A 13,354-nucleotide genomic window follows, 5' to 3' on the forward strand; every position below is an offset into this window, starting at 1 on the left:
ACTCTTTGGTGACTAAAAGTACCACAAAGGGTAGCAGTTGTCCAGTCATGTCAACAAAATTACAAGCAAGTCACTGTACTCTTCAATGAGTTTATTCTTCACTGTTCAGATACACATCTATGAAAGGCATCCAGAACCTATGTGCTAGGTGCGTTATATGAGGCTCTGGAACCTTTTCTCCAGACAATTAAGTCACCACTTCTTCAGTTTGGCTGAAATCTATGTGTGGGTGTGCATGTGTGCGTGTGCACACATGCACAGACGGGCACATGTACAATAACATCTTTGGGGAACAACTTTTTCTTGGGAATTGTTTGTAGTTTAAGATTAAATTATGGCTGCAACTTTTGGCCACCAGCAATTGTGCAAAGTATCACAGTAATAGCTGCTTCTAATAGCCTGTGCTCAGGACCTTGACCTCTTTAGCATTCTTTTACATTCTTGAAAAATTCTAGAGCCTTTTAAAACACTGAGTTTTTTTTTTTTTTTTTTTTTTGAGACAGAGTCTCACTTTGTTGTCCAGGCTAGAGTGAGTGCCGTGGCATCAGCCTAGCTCACAGCAACCTCAAACTCCTGGGCTCGAGTGATCCTTCTGCCTCAGCCTCCCGAGTAGCTGGGACTACAGGCATGCGCCACTATGCCCGGCTAATTTTTTTTTTTTTTATATATATATATATATATATATATATCAGTTGGCCAATTAATTTCTTTCTGTTTATAGTAGAGACGGGGTCTCGCTCTTGCTCAGGCTGGTTTTGAACTCCTGACCTTGAGCAATCCGCCCGCCTCGGCCTCCCAAGAGCTAGGATTACAGGCGTGAGCCACAGCGCCCGGCCAAAACACTGAGTTTTTAATCAGCATTTTCTGCCTGTCTAAACTCAGGTTTTTTTTCAGTTAAGTCACAAATCACTAGAAAATAAGTAGCTATAGTTCAAAGTCAGCAGGAAGTTTGATAAATTGATGTTCTACGCCTTAACAACATTCCTGTGCGACTTATGAATTGGACACACCAGCCTCTTACTGCTTTGAAATTCCTTTCATCTCCTCGAAGGGATCTACCAATTTCTCCTGCTTTCAGCTGCATAATTTGCCATTTGGGAAGTAACACTTTTGCCACAACTCTGTAATACAGCTTCAGCTACCTGTCTTCTGTTTCAGGTCCCCCAAACCTCCTGGTTGTTTCTTTGCAAAAATAGCAACTAAAGGCCATTCCTTTAACAAAAATTTGCTTTACTAACACCAAATTTAACATCCTGTTGCTTTGTTTCTGTGACTTTCTACGTATAAAAACCCTTTTTGTTTTAGTGTTTGAATCATGCTTTGATATTTTTGAAGACCATTTATAAGTAATTCATCGTGTGCACTACCAACAATATATGTAAACACAACTGCTACGTTCAAATTTCCACAAGCACGGGTGATGACAACAATATATCACTGCTGTCTCCCCAATGGTGATAAGATGCTATCCACAGTAAGATATATCCTGATTCAGAGATATTAAAATGTAGGGGAAAATGTATACCTCGGAATCAATGGAACACAGCAAAATATAAATGAATATTTTATGTTAAAAAATAATTTCCAAAGATGGACATCAGAAATCCCTCCCAGCCCTGTATGCACATGGTACTCCTCCCATCAAGAGGAAATCTATCCCTCTTCCTTCAACCTCAGTTAGCCTTGTGACTTGCTTTCACCAATACCACATGGCAGATGTGAGATTCTGAGACTTCAAGCTTAAGTCTGAAAAAGTCTTGTAACTTCACTTTTGCCCTCTTGGGAATCTACTCAACACCTCCCAGGAAGGAAGCTTGGGCTAAAGTCTAGACAAGGGGTTGGCGAACTATGGTCTACTGAGTCAAATCTGGCCAGAGGCCCATCTTTATACTACCTCTGAACGAATAATGTTTTTTATATTTTTAAAGAGTTTTAAAATTAAAAGAATATGTGACAGAGACTTTATGGGCCCGCAAAGCTATGAAGCCCAAAATATTTACTAATCAGCTGTATTCGTTTGCTACGGCTGCCTTAACAAAGCACTGCAGACTGGGTGGCCTCAACAACAGAAATTTATATCTTCACAGTTGTGGAGGCTAACAGTCCAAGATCAAGGTGTCAGCAGGGTTGGTTTCTTCTATAACCTGGCTCGAAGATGGTCATCTTCCTCTGGTTTCTTCATATGGTCTTCCCTCTGGGCATGTCTGTGTCCTAATATCTTCTTTTCATAAGGACACCAGGCATATGGGTTTAGGGCCCACTCCAATGACCTCATTTAACCTTCATTACCTCTATAGAGGCCTCTATCCAAATATAATCACATTCTGAGGTACTGGGGTTTAGGACTGCAACATATGAATTTTGGGGGAGACACAAGTCAGCCTATTACACTGGACTTTTGCAGAAAATGTTCCCAAGCCCTGGGCCACACTACTGAATAAGAAAGAGACCACGTGGGAAGAAAGGCTCAACCAGCCCTTCCAGCCACCTGAGCTCAGTGCTAGCAAGACACACGAGGGAAGCCCCCTTGGACGGCCCAGCCACAGCCAAGCTCCCAGCTACACGCAGCCACTTGAGTGACTCTTGACAATACCACATAGGTCAGAAACAAGCCATCTCATCAAGCCCAAACAGCAGACTCTTGATCAAAAAAATGGTGTGCATAAGTCACTAAGTTTGGGGGGGGGGGGTTTACTCAGCAATAAATGATGGAAACAGCTTCTATGGCAGAGGCCCCAGGGTAGGAACTCTTGTGGTATAGAAAAAAAGGGGGAAAAAAAGCAATATATAGTGGTGACAGCAAAGGGAGAGTTGGAGTAAAAGGTAAAAACAAGAATACGCAGTAGCTAAAATCTAATAAGATGTTTGCATGATGAGGTTGTTCCTCCCATCAATGAGGGACTCTCCTAGTGTGTATACTGCAGTGGGGTTGTGTCAGAGGGCGGGCAGCTACCATGAAAAAAAAAAAAAAGACCCAAAACTAATCCTAGGAGACATCAAGGTTCTGCCTCAAAATAGCTTAGGTAAGGTACCTAGCCTCTTACATGTTCTGTTTTCTCATCTACAAAAGGGGGACAATACAACCTACCTCCTGGGTTCTATAAGTATTAAATACAAAAGTATGAAGTACCTCTCATAGCACCGGGCAGGCATATCACCTTGTGTGTGTCAGTAATTCTAAGATAGAAGTAATGCCTACCCCATCTGAAAGGCTTATTAATAAGCTCAAATTCAATCAAACATACAAAAATGCTTTGAAAAGGTATTAAACCTTACCAAATAACATTATCACGATATATAAAAATTCAGTGGGTATTTTTGGGCAGCACATAACAATTTTATAAAATTATGTATGATTGTTTTTATACTGTTACTGTTATTTCATTTAAGGCTTTCATGAGCTTTAGTTACTTCTTCCAGTTATTCATCTCTACCTTCAGAAAGGGAGGATGGTGCAGGAATGTGCGAAGAATGGAGACAGGAGGAAGTCCATTCTTCCTCGTGTTACAGCAATGCTCCCATCTACTGGGTATCCTGGGTGCAGTTCCCTTATGGGTCCTCCTTAACTCCAGTAGTGCCTAGCACCAGGCTTAGTATTCAATAGGTGCTAAATATTTACTAAATACAGAAGAGAGGGCAAGCCAGAATTCCAAGGAAGAATCAAAGGACCAATCCCCTTTAATGTGCTATTTACATGCAACTCAATGAAGGTGGTGGTTCATTTTGGAAAGATGACCTTGAACAGAAAAGTCCAACTATCACCCCTGCCCAAACTTAGAAGTTCCTAAGTTTGAAGGCCAAGGGCATAGGGTAGTAATTCTCAACACATGGTGGGCAGAGCAACAGCATCACATCACCGGGGACTCATTAGAAAGGCAATTCCTAGTGCTCCACCGCAGACCTACTCAGCCAATATCCCTACCGGGGATTCTGATACACATTCAAGTTTGAGAACTAGTAGCCTGGGGAAAGGCATTTCTATTATCAGCTACCTTTGATAACAAAATGGCCATTCTCTCTGCCTTTCACAAACTAGCTCAATTTAGATGCTGTGCAGTACTGGCCTAATTATTCCAATGATGTTTGCTTCCAAGCATTACAAAAATTTGCCAGTGTTTTTTTCTACTCCCTCACTCCCCCCCCATTATAATAAAGCAAATAAAATAAAACCACAGCACTTTGCAATTCACACCACATACATTAACAACAGCCCTAGGCAAGCAGTATCTGTGTGACTGATTTAAATGTTACTTATTTTTAAGGAAGACTAAAAGTCTTCCTTAAAAGGAAGAGTCAACATTTCTAGACACATGATTTAATGATTTTGGCGGATAATCTGACATAGAGGCAGTCATGGGAGTCTTAGATGAAGGTAATACAATGAATGTACTCTGTTACGACCTATCAAGCAGGAGTCAATGTCCTGGAAGGATCTTACCCTGACTTCAGCCCCCGATGCGGCACATATGGGTACACCTTGAGTCTCCCAGGCTGCGTGACTGCACTGGTGTGCGATCCAATGAAGGACAATCAAACCTCGGGCTACCCACCCATGACCTTTGTGGCCTGGCTCAAAAAGTTCAGCTCAGTCCAGCAGATTATCTCTTTCAAGACTCTAGTAAACCGAAGGCTGGGTGTGGTGGCTCACACCTGTAATCCTAGCACTCTGGGAGGCCAAGGCAGGAGGATTGCTCAAGGTCAGGAGTGTGAGACCAGCCTGAGCAAGAGTGAGACCCCGTCTCTACTAAAAATAGAAATTATCTGGACATCTAAAAATATGTAGAAAAAATTAGCCAGGCATGGTGGCGCGTGCCTGTAGTCCCAGCAACTTGGGAGGCTGAGGCAGGAGGATTGCTTGAGCCCAGGAGTTTGAACTAGGCTGTGAGCTGGGCTGAGCCAAGGCACTCTAGCACCGGGCAACAGAGTGAGACTCTGTGTCAAAAAAATAAAAAGACTCTAAACTAAGAAACAGGAGGGCTTTGCTAACTAGCGGTGGGAACCAAACCAGAAAAGCAGTGAACTCTCAGGGGGCACTCTGAGAATGGTGCTGTGCCGAACTGAAGTTACCTGGGGAACAGAAGGTATAAAGGAGTGGGGAAAGCCAGTCTATCACAAGTGGAGATTAGTGCAGGGATGCAGAAAGAAACAGAGCTCATCACTTGCAGGAAGATCTGAGACAGACACTGACCCTTAGCCTAAAGCAGCTAGGGTCCCGGCTGGGGAGCCCAGCCCAAGACATGCTCCACTATAGATCCTGCCCCTCTGCTCCCACCAGTCATTCCTCACAAGCACAGGAGCTCAGCTATAGCACATAATCACCCTTAAACCAGGGCAGTAAACACTTCTGCATTTCCTTGTCTACTGATGCATAATGGATGCAAAATACTTCCAAGGTTAATTAAATGAATTATTGTAGATGTCTCAAATGAGGGTGAACTCTGTTTTCTTTCTTAAAATGATCCATCTGCTTATCAAGGCAATGTTTTCTAAGCTAATTAAGTATGGAGCAGAAAGTCCTCCAAGCAGGCAGTTTTAATTAATTCTTAATTATGAATGCCCACGTATGTCCTCTAAGTGGGCAAAAATGTACAGTGTGGGGAGACAAAGAAAAAAAGGCACAGAGGAAGAAAAACACAACACTCCTGTTTTTGATACTGTTTAGGTTAAATTTACCAAATGTTATAGACAGCTTAAAAAATATCTACCTTTAGGGTAGTTTTCAAAACAGTGAGAATGTACACAAGTCATAACACACTTCTTTGTTAATATGTTCCTCTTCGTTGTTACATGTTGCTAAGAGACTGTCTTTTTCAAGGCTCAAATACACAGATTTTTCCAAATTTAGAAAACAGACGCACTTGCAAAGCAGCTTCAAAAAGGCAGACAGTTAGAGGTAGAAATCTATTTGGTAATTATCAGCCCACATCTCTCCAAACAACTTCCTGAAACATATAATGGAATGCTTGGGTGACTCATGAAAACTTTAAAATCTATCGTCTCTGTTATGTGGCAATCTGTTTGTTGGTTTACACACACTGAGGTTTGTGATGTCCCTCTACTCCTTACTTAAAGGGAAACAGAGGAAAGTCAACTGTCGTGAAAGAGAAACAGCCTTCCATTGGGTAGGTAAATAAATAGGAGGCTTCTAAAAGACTCTTGAGTCCATCATGACTTCTCATGAGTGGTCAGCAAATGCCAACCATCATTAGGGATAACTGTCATCAAACATCGGTATATGGAGCTGGGAAAGATAGCACATATTAACCATAACACATGTCATAACAGTGATACTCGTTCCTCGATTTAGATATTAGGGGGTAGAGTATATCATGTTATTAAACATATACATTATAGGATAATGATATTACAAAAGACTGTTTTCCCCCTTAAAACTTCTGGGTGCACTGATTTGTTTACAGTTTACTATTTGCCTGGAGAAAGGAAGAAAAAGGCAACAGGAGTCCATGGGGATCGATGATCAAAAAACTGCAACACAAGTGAAATTAGAATGTAAATCGATGAGGAAATGGTTACATTTACAAAAAGTTGACTGACAAACCTCAGAGGCACATGCTTCTTTTTAGAAAGTTGACATTTTAAAACATCCAAGTCCATAGGTATTAAAGAGCTTTAATATGGCCCCTTAACTGACTAACAGTAGAGAGCCAGAGGGCCAGACAAGCTTTGCTGGGACAAATCAACTGCCTTTATTTGTGTGAGCAAAGAAATGCAACTGGATTCATCTACAACGAAGACAAAGCTTGAGCAGCCTCAGTCTGAGTTGGGCTTGCACGCCAGCCTGACCTCATACATCGGTAAAGCATTACAACCGTCAGGGCTACAAAGATCTGAGCTTGCAATGGAATGAGTGTTTGTGTCCACCTCAAATTCATATATTGAAATCCTAACCCCCGATATGATGGCATCAGGTCGTGAGGGAGGAGCCCTCCTGAATGGAGTTAGTGCTCTTACAAAAGAGACGGAAGGCCGGGCGCTGTGGCTCACGCCTGTAATCCTAGCTCTTGGGAGGCCGAGGCGGGCGGATTGCTCAAGGTCAGGAGTTCAAAACCAGCCTGAGCAAGAGCGAGACCCCATCTCTACTATAAATAGAAAGAAATTAATTGGCCAACTGATATATATATAAAAAATTAGCCGGGCATGGTGGCGCATGCCTGTAGTCCCAGCTACTCGGGAGGCTGAGGCAGAAGGATCACTCGAGCCCAGGAGTTTGAGGTTGCTGTGAGCTAGGCTGACGCCACGGCACTCACTCTAGCCTGGACAACAAAGTGAGACTCTGTCGCAAAAAAAAAAAAAAGAGACGGAGGAGACCTCCCTCACTCTCTTTCCACCGCGTGAGGACACAGTGAGAAGTCCACAGTTCGCAACCTGGAAGAGGGTCCTCATCAGAACTTCACCATGCCAGCACCCTGATGGCGGACTGCTAGACTCCAAGACTATGAGAAATAAATCTCTGTTGCTTGTAAGCATCCAGACTATGGTATTTTGTTACAGAAGCCCAAATGGACTAATAGAGAGCTACAGTCTCAATTCTGCCACTCAAGCAACTCATTCAATTTCTCTGAACACCAATTTTGTCATGTGGATAAGAAAGGAGTGCATTGGGAAGGTTTTGGGCAGAGGCACTAAGGTCTTCTCAGCATCTCCTGTGGGGCCAGCATTGTCCTTAAGTCATCTAACCTAATCTTCAAACCAGTTCCTGATTTTACAAAAAGGGAACTGAGGCCAGGGGAGGAAACTGCTGGGCGTTACAGGGGAGGTAGTAGAGATTGACAAGCCCTGGTTTCTCTGGCTTCTGAGCATGGCTGCTCAACTGCCATGCTCACCAATTCTGTTTCCAAAGTCTGTGGACAAATCTGAGCATCCCCTTCTCATTGCTCCCACATGTTCCTATCCCCATATGCTGTGGTACAACTTCCAAGTCACATTTCAGATCTCATCCTCTCCAGCAAACTCTGGCCTTTTCCCATTACCACCACCAGCACCTAAACCCAGACAAGCTCTTGGAACACTGAGAACTTGGAGGCTAAAAATGTCAGTCATCCACCTCTATTTCCATGTAACCTGATATGTTTTTATGCATCATGCAGTTTGCTCAGAGCAGAGCAGAGATTCCAGCCCTGAGAGTTTGGTGCCTTCTAATCGCTGTGGTGAGCATTTTGTTGCACAACAAATATTAGTATTCACTAATACCATATGTCCCCAGTGGGCACCAGCCAAATCTCTACAGCTACTTTTTCAAAACCCATAAGAGGCTAGTTGCTTTACATTTAAAATGAAGGAATGATAATTATCAGCAAAAAAAAAAAAAATCCAATTAGTTCTCCTACTTCTATTTTTAAATTTCTGGAATTAGAGGAAAAGCCTGAGTATCATTAATAATGGAATTTGCTGTCTAGCTTCATGAAAAGCTTGCCACTTCACAGATGAAATCTGAAGCAAGCCAAAGAAAAACCCTGGCAGTTTGTGCCTTCAGGCAACAGAGGCCTTTTGGGTAAAATTACGTTTTTGTGCTGACTGGAACTGCCAATAGTACTTGCTCTAAAATTATATACATCTTTATAGAAGGTGCCTCTACAAAAGTGCAACCATATTAATACACATACCCTGACTGTCAAGGCTATCAGGTTAAATTTGAAAAGCAAAACTGTTCTCCAAGTGGAACACATTCTTAACATTCCTAGCAGGTAAAGAAAATCCTTCCCATACATTATAGCCAATTAATGCCTATTAACATGCTTTCAGGTGCCACAGTAGGAATTCTCAGGCCAGCAGTTTGGGTAAAAAGACCGTCTGCTCCAGGCATCCCTGGGGCTTTTAAAAGCCACTAACTTGCCCTTGAAACTGTAGGAAACAAGTGCAAAGAGGTTTTGGTTCCAAATTAAGGCAAGGAGGCAAGTTCTACAGGCTACTAATTCTGACATAAGCTTCTAAGATTAGAATAAAATGGGATAATACGATAGAAACAAATGAGAAATAATCTAACTGTAACATGGTTTGCTTCCTTTAAAGCATTCCTCTAAAACCAATTTAGAGGGATGACTAACCAATAGATTAAATGCTTTAAAATATGCTTGAGAAGAAAATTTTAGGATTTTTAGAAACATTTACAAAGCAGAGGTACTTTGGCGCTGTTTGTGGCTGCCTAATACTAGAACATTTCCCAGAAGCAAGCTCAACCCTAGAACTCATTCTCAGCCTCTTTAGCACACCCTAATAAGGACCAGGGCTCTCAGGGGTTACCCCACCCCTGGTGGTAACCTAAGTGGACCAGAATCCTGACTCCTCCTCTTGTTGGCAGAGGCCTTAGACAGGTCATTTAGCCCCCAAGCGTCAGTTCTTCATCTACATGCTAACAATCCCGACATAGAATTACCTTGAGGGTTAATTAAGCTTATATAGGTATTACCCTTAAACCAATGCCTGGCACATAGCCTCAATAACTGGCTGAGGCTTTTAAGACTGTAATTGTTATTATTAGTACTAAGAATGATAGAATGATAGTGGAAATAGAACCCAGTGAGGTCCTACTGTGGATGGAAGACCCCTTCATGATTTGAAGGCTTGACTCTTGCCAGTATATTCTCTGATCTGCTGTGTCATTTAGGAGGGGGGTTAATAATAGCCTTTAGAGTTACCTTACAAAGTGAGTTGGTCCATCATGGGCAATATGATTGTGTCCACCCCCAAACAGCAATTTGGTTGCTACCTAAGGACCCCATTAAAAAAGCATGGTCAAAATATTTAGTAGGATTAGTTCAGTCCACTTAAGGGGAGATTTTCCCTTGGCCACAGGAGATGGGCCTGTATGATTATCTCTAAACTGTAGCTGGATGTTTCAAATCATGATTGAGGTAGCTACCAAATTGCTATTTTGGGGGGGACCACAATCATACTGCCCATTAAGGACAACTCACTTTGTAAGGTAACTCTAAAGGCCACTGTATTCAGACATCACCAGATGCCAAGTTCTTCCCATTTGACACGGCTAGTGTAATTCATTTCTTTAGAGATCCTTCCATCCACATCAAGTTGAGAGCCTCTCTAATGCTTTAACATTAAGATAAAACAGCTGGTGAAGGGGTGGAAGCATGTCAGTGGCAAAAACTCTAAAAGGAGAACACAGAGCTTGGCTAAAGACAATGCAACAGGAAGTCAAGCACATGCATGGTCCAGAAATACCCTGAAATGTTATTTTAAAACTTCTACCCTTGATGCAATCTCATTCTCCATATTTTAATGCTTCTGTGATAGCTGAAGGAAGGGGCAGGAAAATAACAATGGTTAACAAAATTAAATTCTGGATAAGTAACAGCTAGGCCTGAGGCCCAGGTATCACTTAACCACTGAGCATCCTGTCTATGGTTTTAGATCCTGTCAGATAAAAAATGATTGCGAATACCCACCCACATCCAATGGCAGAACACATGAGACATGAATAATCAACTTTAAGATTTGCAAACTTGGTACGTACCAGGGAACCAGCACTGTCTAGTTGCCAATGGAGTTGGGGGTGGGGTGCAGAGTCTAAAAGAATTGAACATTCTCAAAAATATTATTCAGTATCTAGGTTATACATGAACATTTAGTCAAAACAGATTTGTAAGGGGGGCATTAGTTACTAGAAGAGAACTGAGAAATGTAAGGGCAACTTTAAAATTTGGTACATACTGACATGTTCATATTCAACCTAATTACTGGGTAATACATTTCTGAAAAGGTTTATTTCTTTTGGAGTCATCTTAAAATAGTAAATCACAGTGGCTGATGAAACCTCATGCCATAAAAGAACAGGGAAGAGAAACACAGTACAAATTTGAATTGGTTAGAACTGTTCATACTGCCACCACTTCAGTGGAATTCTGTGCACTGTTGGTATTTCTTGTGGGGACCTGAGACACCACTGAAAAAGCCTTTGAAAAAGCTACACGACGTTCAGCATTAAAACAGAAAGTGATCTAGTGCACAAAAAGGCCCACAAACAGAGCTGTGGGTACAAACTGGTTCCTCATAAACATTTCTCATAGATAACCTTACTTTCTTGTAATGCTACAACCAACTGCTTCATGGGCCCTAAGAAAGGAAGAAATCCACGAGCAGATAGAACCATCCCTGTTTTGTCATGAGATAGGGACAAAAGGAGTGCCAGCAGATGCCAGGCAATGGAAGTAAGGATAGGGGGAACTGCCTCCTTTGTAACAGAGGAAAGAAGTTTCTAAGCTACAGAGGTTGGTGTGATCTATTAAGGTGTCATCCAGGCCCATCAGTATGAGTGCTCTGTCACGGTTAAGTTTGCAATGTCTTTTTTTCCTTACCAGTATATCAAATAGTAGTACGTCTGAAATCAATGATCTTAGTATATGAGATATTAATTTCTTAGGGAAAAAAAAATCAATGCAAACCTACAAATTTTAAAAGAATTTTTTTTCCAGTTCTGACCTAGACTCAGCCGAACAGCTACAGCACTTGCCAGCAACATTCGTGAGCATTCTTAAGCAGCAGGGGTAGTGGCTAATAGGACTGCAGATCCAGTCTCCTGGGAGGTCAAATTCTGGCTCTGCCACTTTCTAGTTGTGTGAACCTGGACAGTTATTTCTCTCTTCTGGGCTTCAGTGTCTTCCTCTATAAAACAATGATAACAGCACCCATCTCATAGGGCTGTTAACAATAATTGAATGAGACAGCACTTGTAAAGAGCTTAGAGTTCCTCACATATAGTAAGCTAGCACCTAGATTTTTGTGTCAAACTGCTCTGCAAAGAAAGGAACCAGGGTTTCTTAGAGGGTAATTATATATCATGGGGCAGGGAAAATTAAGGATGAGCAAGGCTCAAGCTACGACTAGTAGAAAGGTAAAAGATTGGCCGGGCGCTGTGGCTCACGCCTGTAATCCTAGCTCTTGGGAGGCCGAGGCGGGTGGATTGCTCAAGGTCAGGAGTTCGAAACCAGCCTGAGCAAGAGCGAGACCCCGTCTCTACTATAAATAGAAAGAAATTAATTGGCCAACTGATATATATATAAAAACTTAGCCGGGCATGGTGGCGCATGCCTGTAGTCCCAGCTACCCAGGAGGCTGAGGCAGAAGGATCACTCGAGCCCAGGAGTTTGAGGTTGCTGTGAGCTAGGCTGACGCCACGGCACTCACTCTAGCCTGGGCAACAAAGCGAGACTCTGTCTCAAAAAAAAAAAAAAAAAAAATAGTACAGCAACCCAAGTGTGAAAGGCATGATTTCACAATGACATCCAAATAAGCAAAAATTAAAATATAAAGTACACAATGAGGTGTCCTCATGCAAAAGAAGGGAGAAGAATATTCATTCCATTTTTTAAAATTTTATTTTAACAAACGGAAGAGTACTAAGTGTTTTGTTTAAACTATTAAATATTTATGTGTGTAAGTAGAGAAGGGGAACACAAGGAACTCAATAATACTCGTTGTAGCAAAGAGAGTAGACTGATAACAGAAAGGCCGTAACATACTTAATAACTAGGGGGAAAGAAAACTGAACAATGTGTCAGGATGATGAATTAGCTCAATGTTCTTAGCAGTGTATTAACTGCAGACGTCATCCCTCACATCCTAGATGTGATATCCTTAGATGGCCCTACTAAGTGCAGACAGTAATAGAACATATGTTATACTCTACTACTTCCAATTATACAAAGAGCCAGGTAAACATTAGGGTGACCAGGCGACAGATTATGAGACTCCAGCCAAGCAAAACTTGGAAACATAGAACATTCTGGGAGAAGCACTGTGATGCAAAAAACTAGGACCTGTAAAGAATGGCGCCAAACTCTTATTGCTATTAACAAATGGGGAGCAAATATCAAATGGGCCTAGCCAGCTTGGGTTTGATGAACTTAGAGATGACCAAAAATAACTGGATCCTGTCATCTTAGTTGGTCAGAATTTTTCTAGCTCTGATAAGGTTTCTGTAATTGTGGAAGTGTACTAGCACTGTATTCTGTTTCCCTAGGAAAGTCTCAGAGGTACATATCACTCTAATACTGAACATTATCAAAATATATGCTGATACAAATGTAGGAAAGTAAAGGAACAAGTTTAAGAGCAACAAATGAACTGCCACAGTGTTGATGCTTTAGAACTGGTTTAAGTTCATTGCATATTCCATAATCACTGGATCTTTGTGTGCTGTTTCCAATATTGGAGTCTTCAAAAGAATCATCATTGTACTTTAAATTGTTAAAAGAGTTAAGCCTGTAGTTCATATTTAAACAGACTTAAGAAACTGATTTTCAAACTTTGGTTTTAGATATAAATTTAACAGTTCGAGCGCTAAAGTCCAAATAGTAGCAGGTGCTTCTCTCCATGA

At 41.6% G+C, this 13,354-nt stretch overlaps 1 protein-coding gene across 2 annotated transcripts in view; it reads right to left on the reverse strand.

The window, feature by feature from the left end:
- The window catches only part of PPM1H (protein phosphatase, Mg2+/Mn2+ dependent 1H), a 252,083-nt gene that overhangs the window by 208,717 nt on the left and 30,012 nt on the right, over window positions 1-13,354 (reverse strand). The window lies entirely within an intron of this gene.

Source organism: Microcebus murinus, chromosome 10, assembly GCF_040939455.1.
Source record: "Microcebus murinus isolate Inina chromosome 10, M.murinus_Inina_mat1.0, whole genome shotgun sequence".
Classification (NCBI taxonomy): domain Eukaryota; kingdom Metazoa; phylum Chordata; class Mammalia; order Primates; family Cheirogaleidae; genus Microcebus; species Microcebus murinus.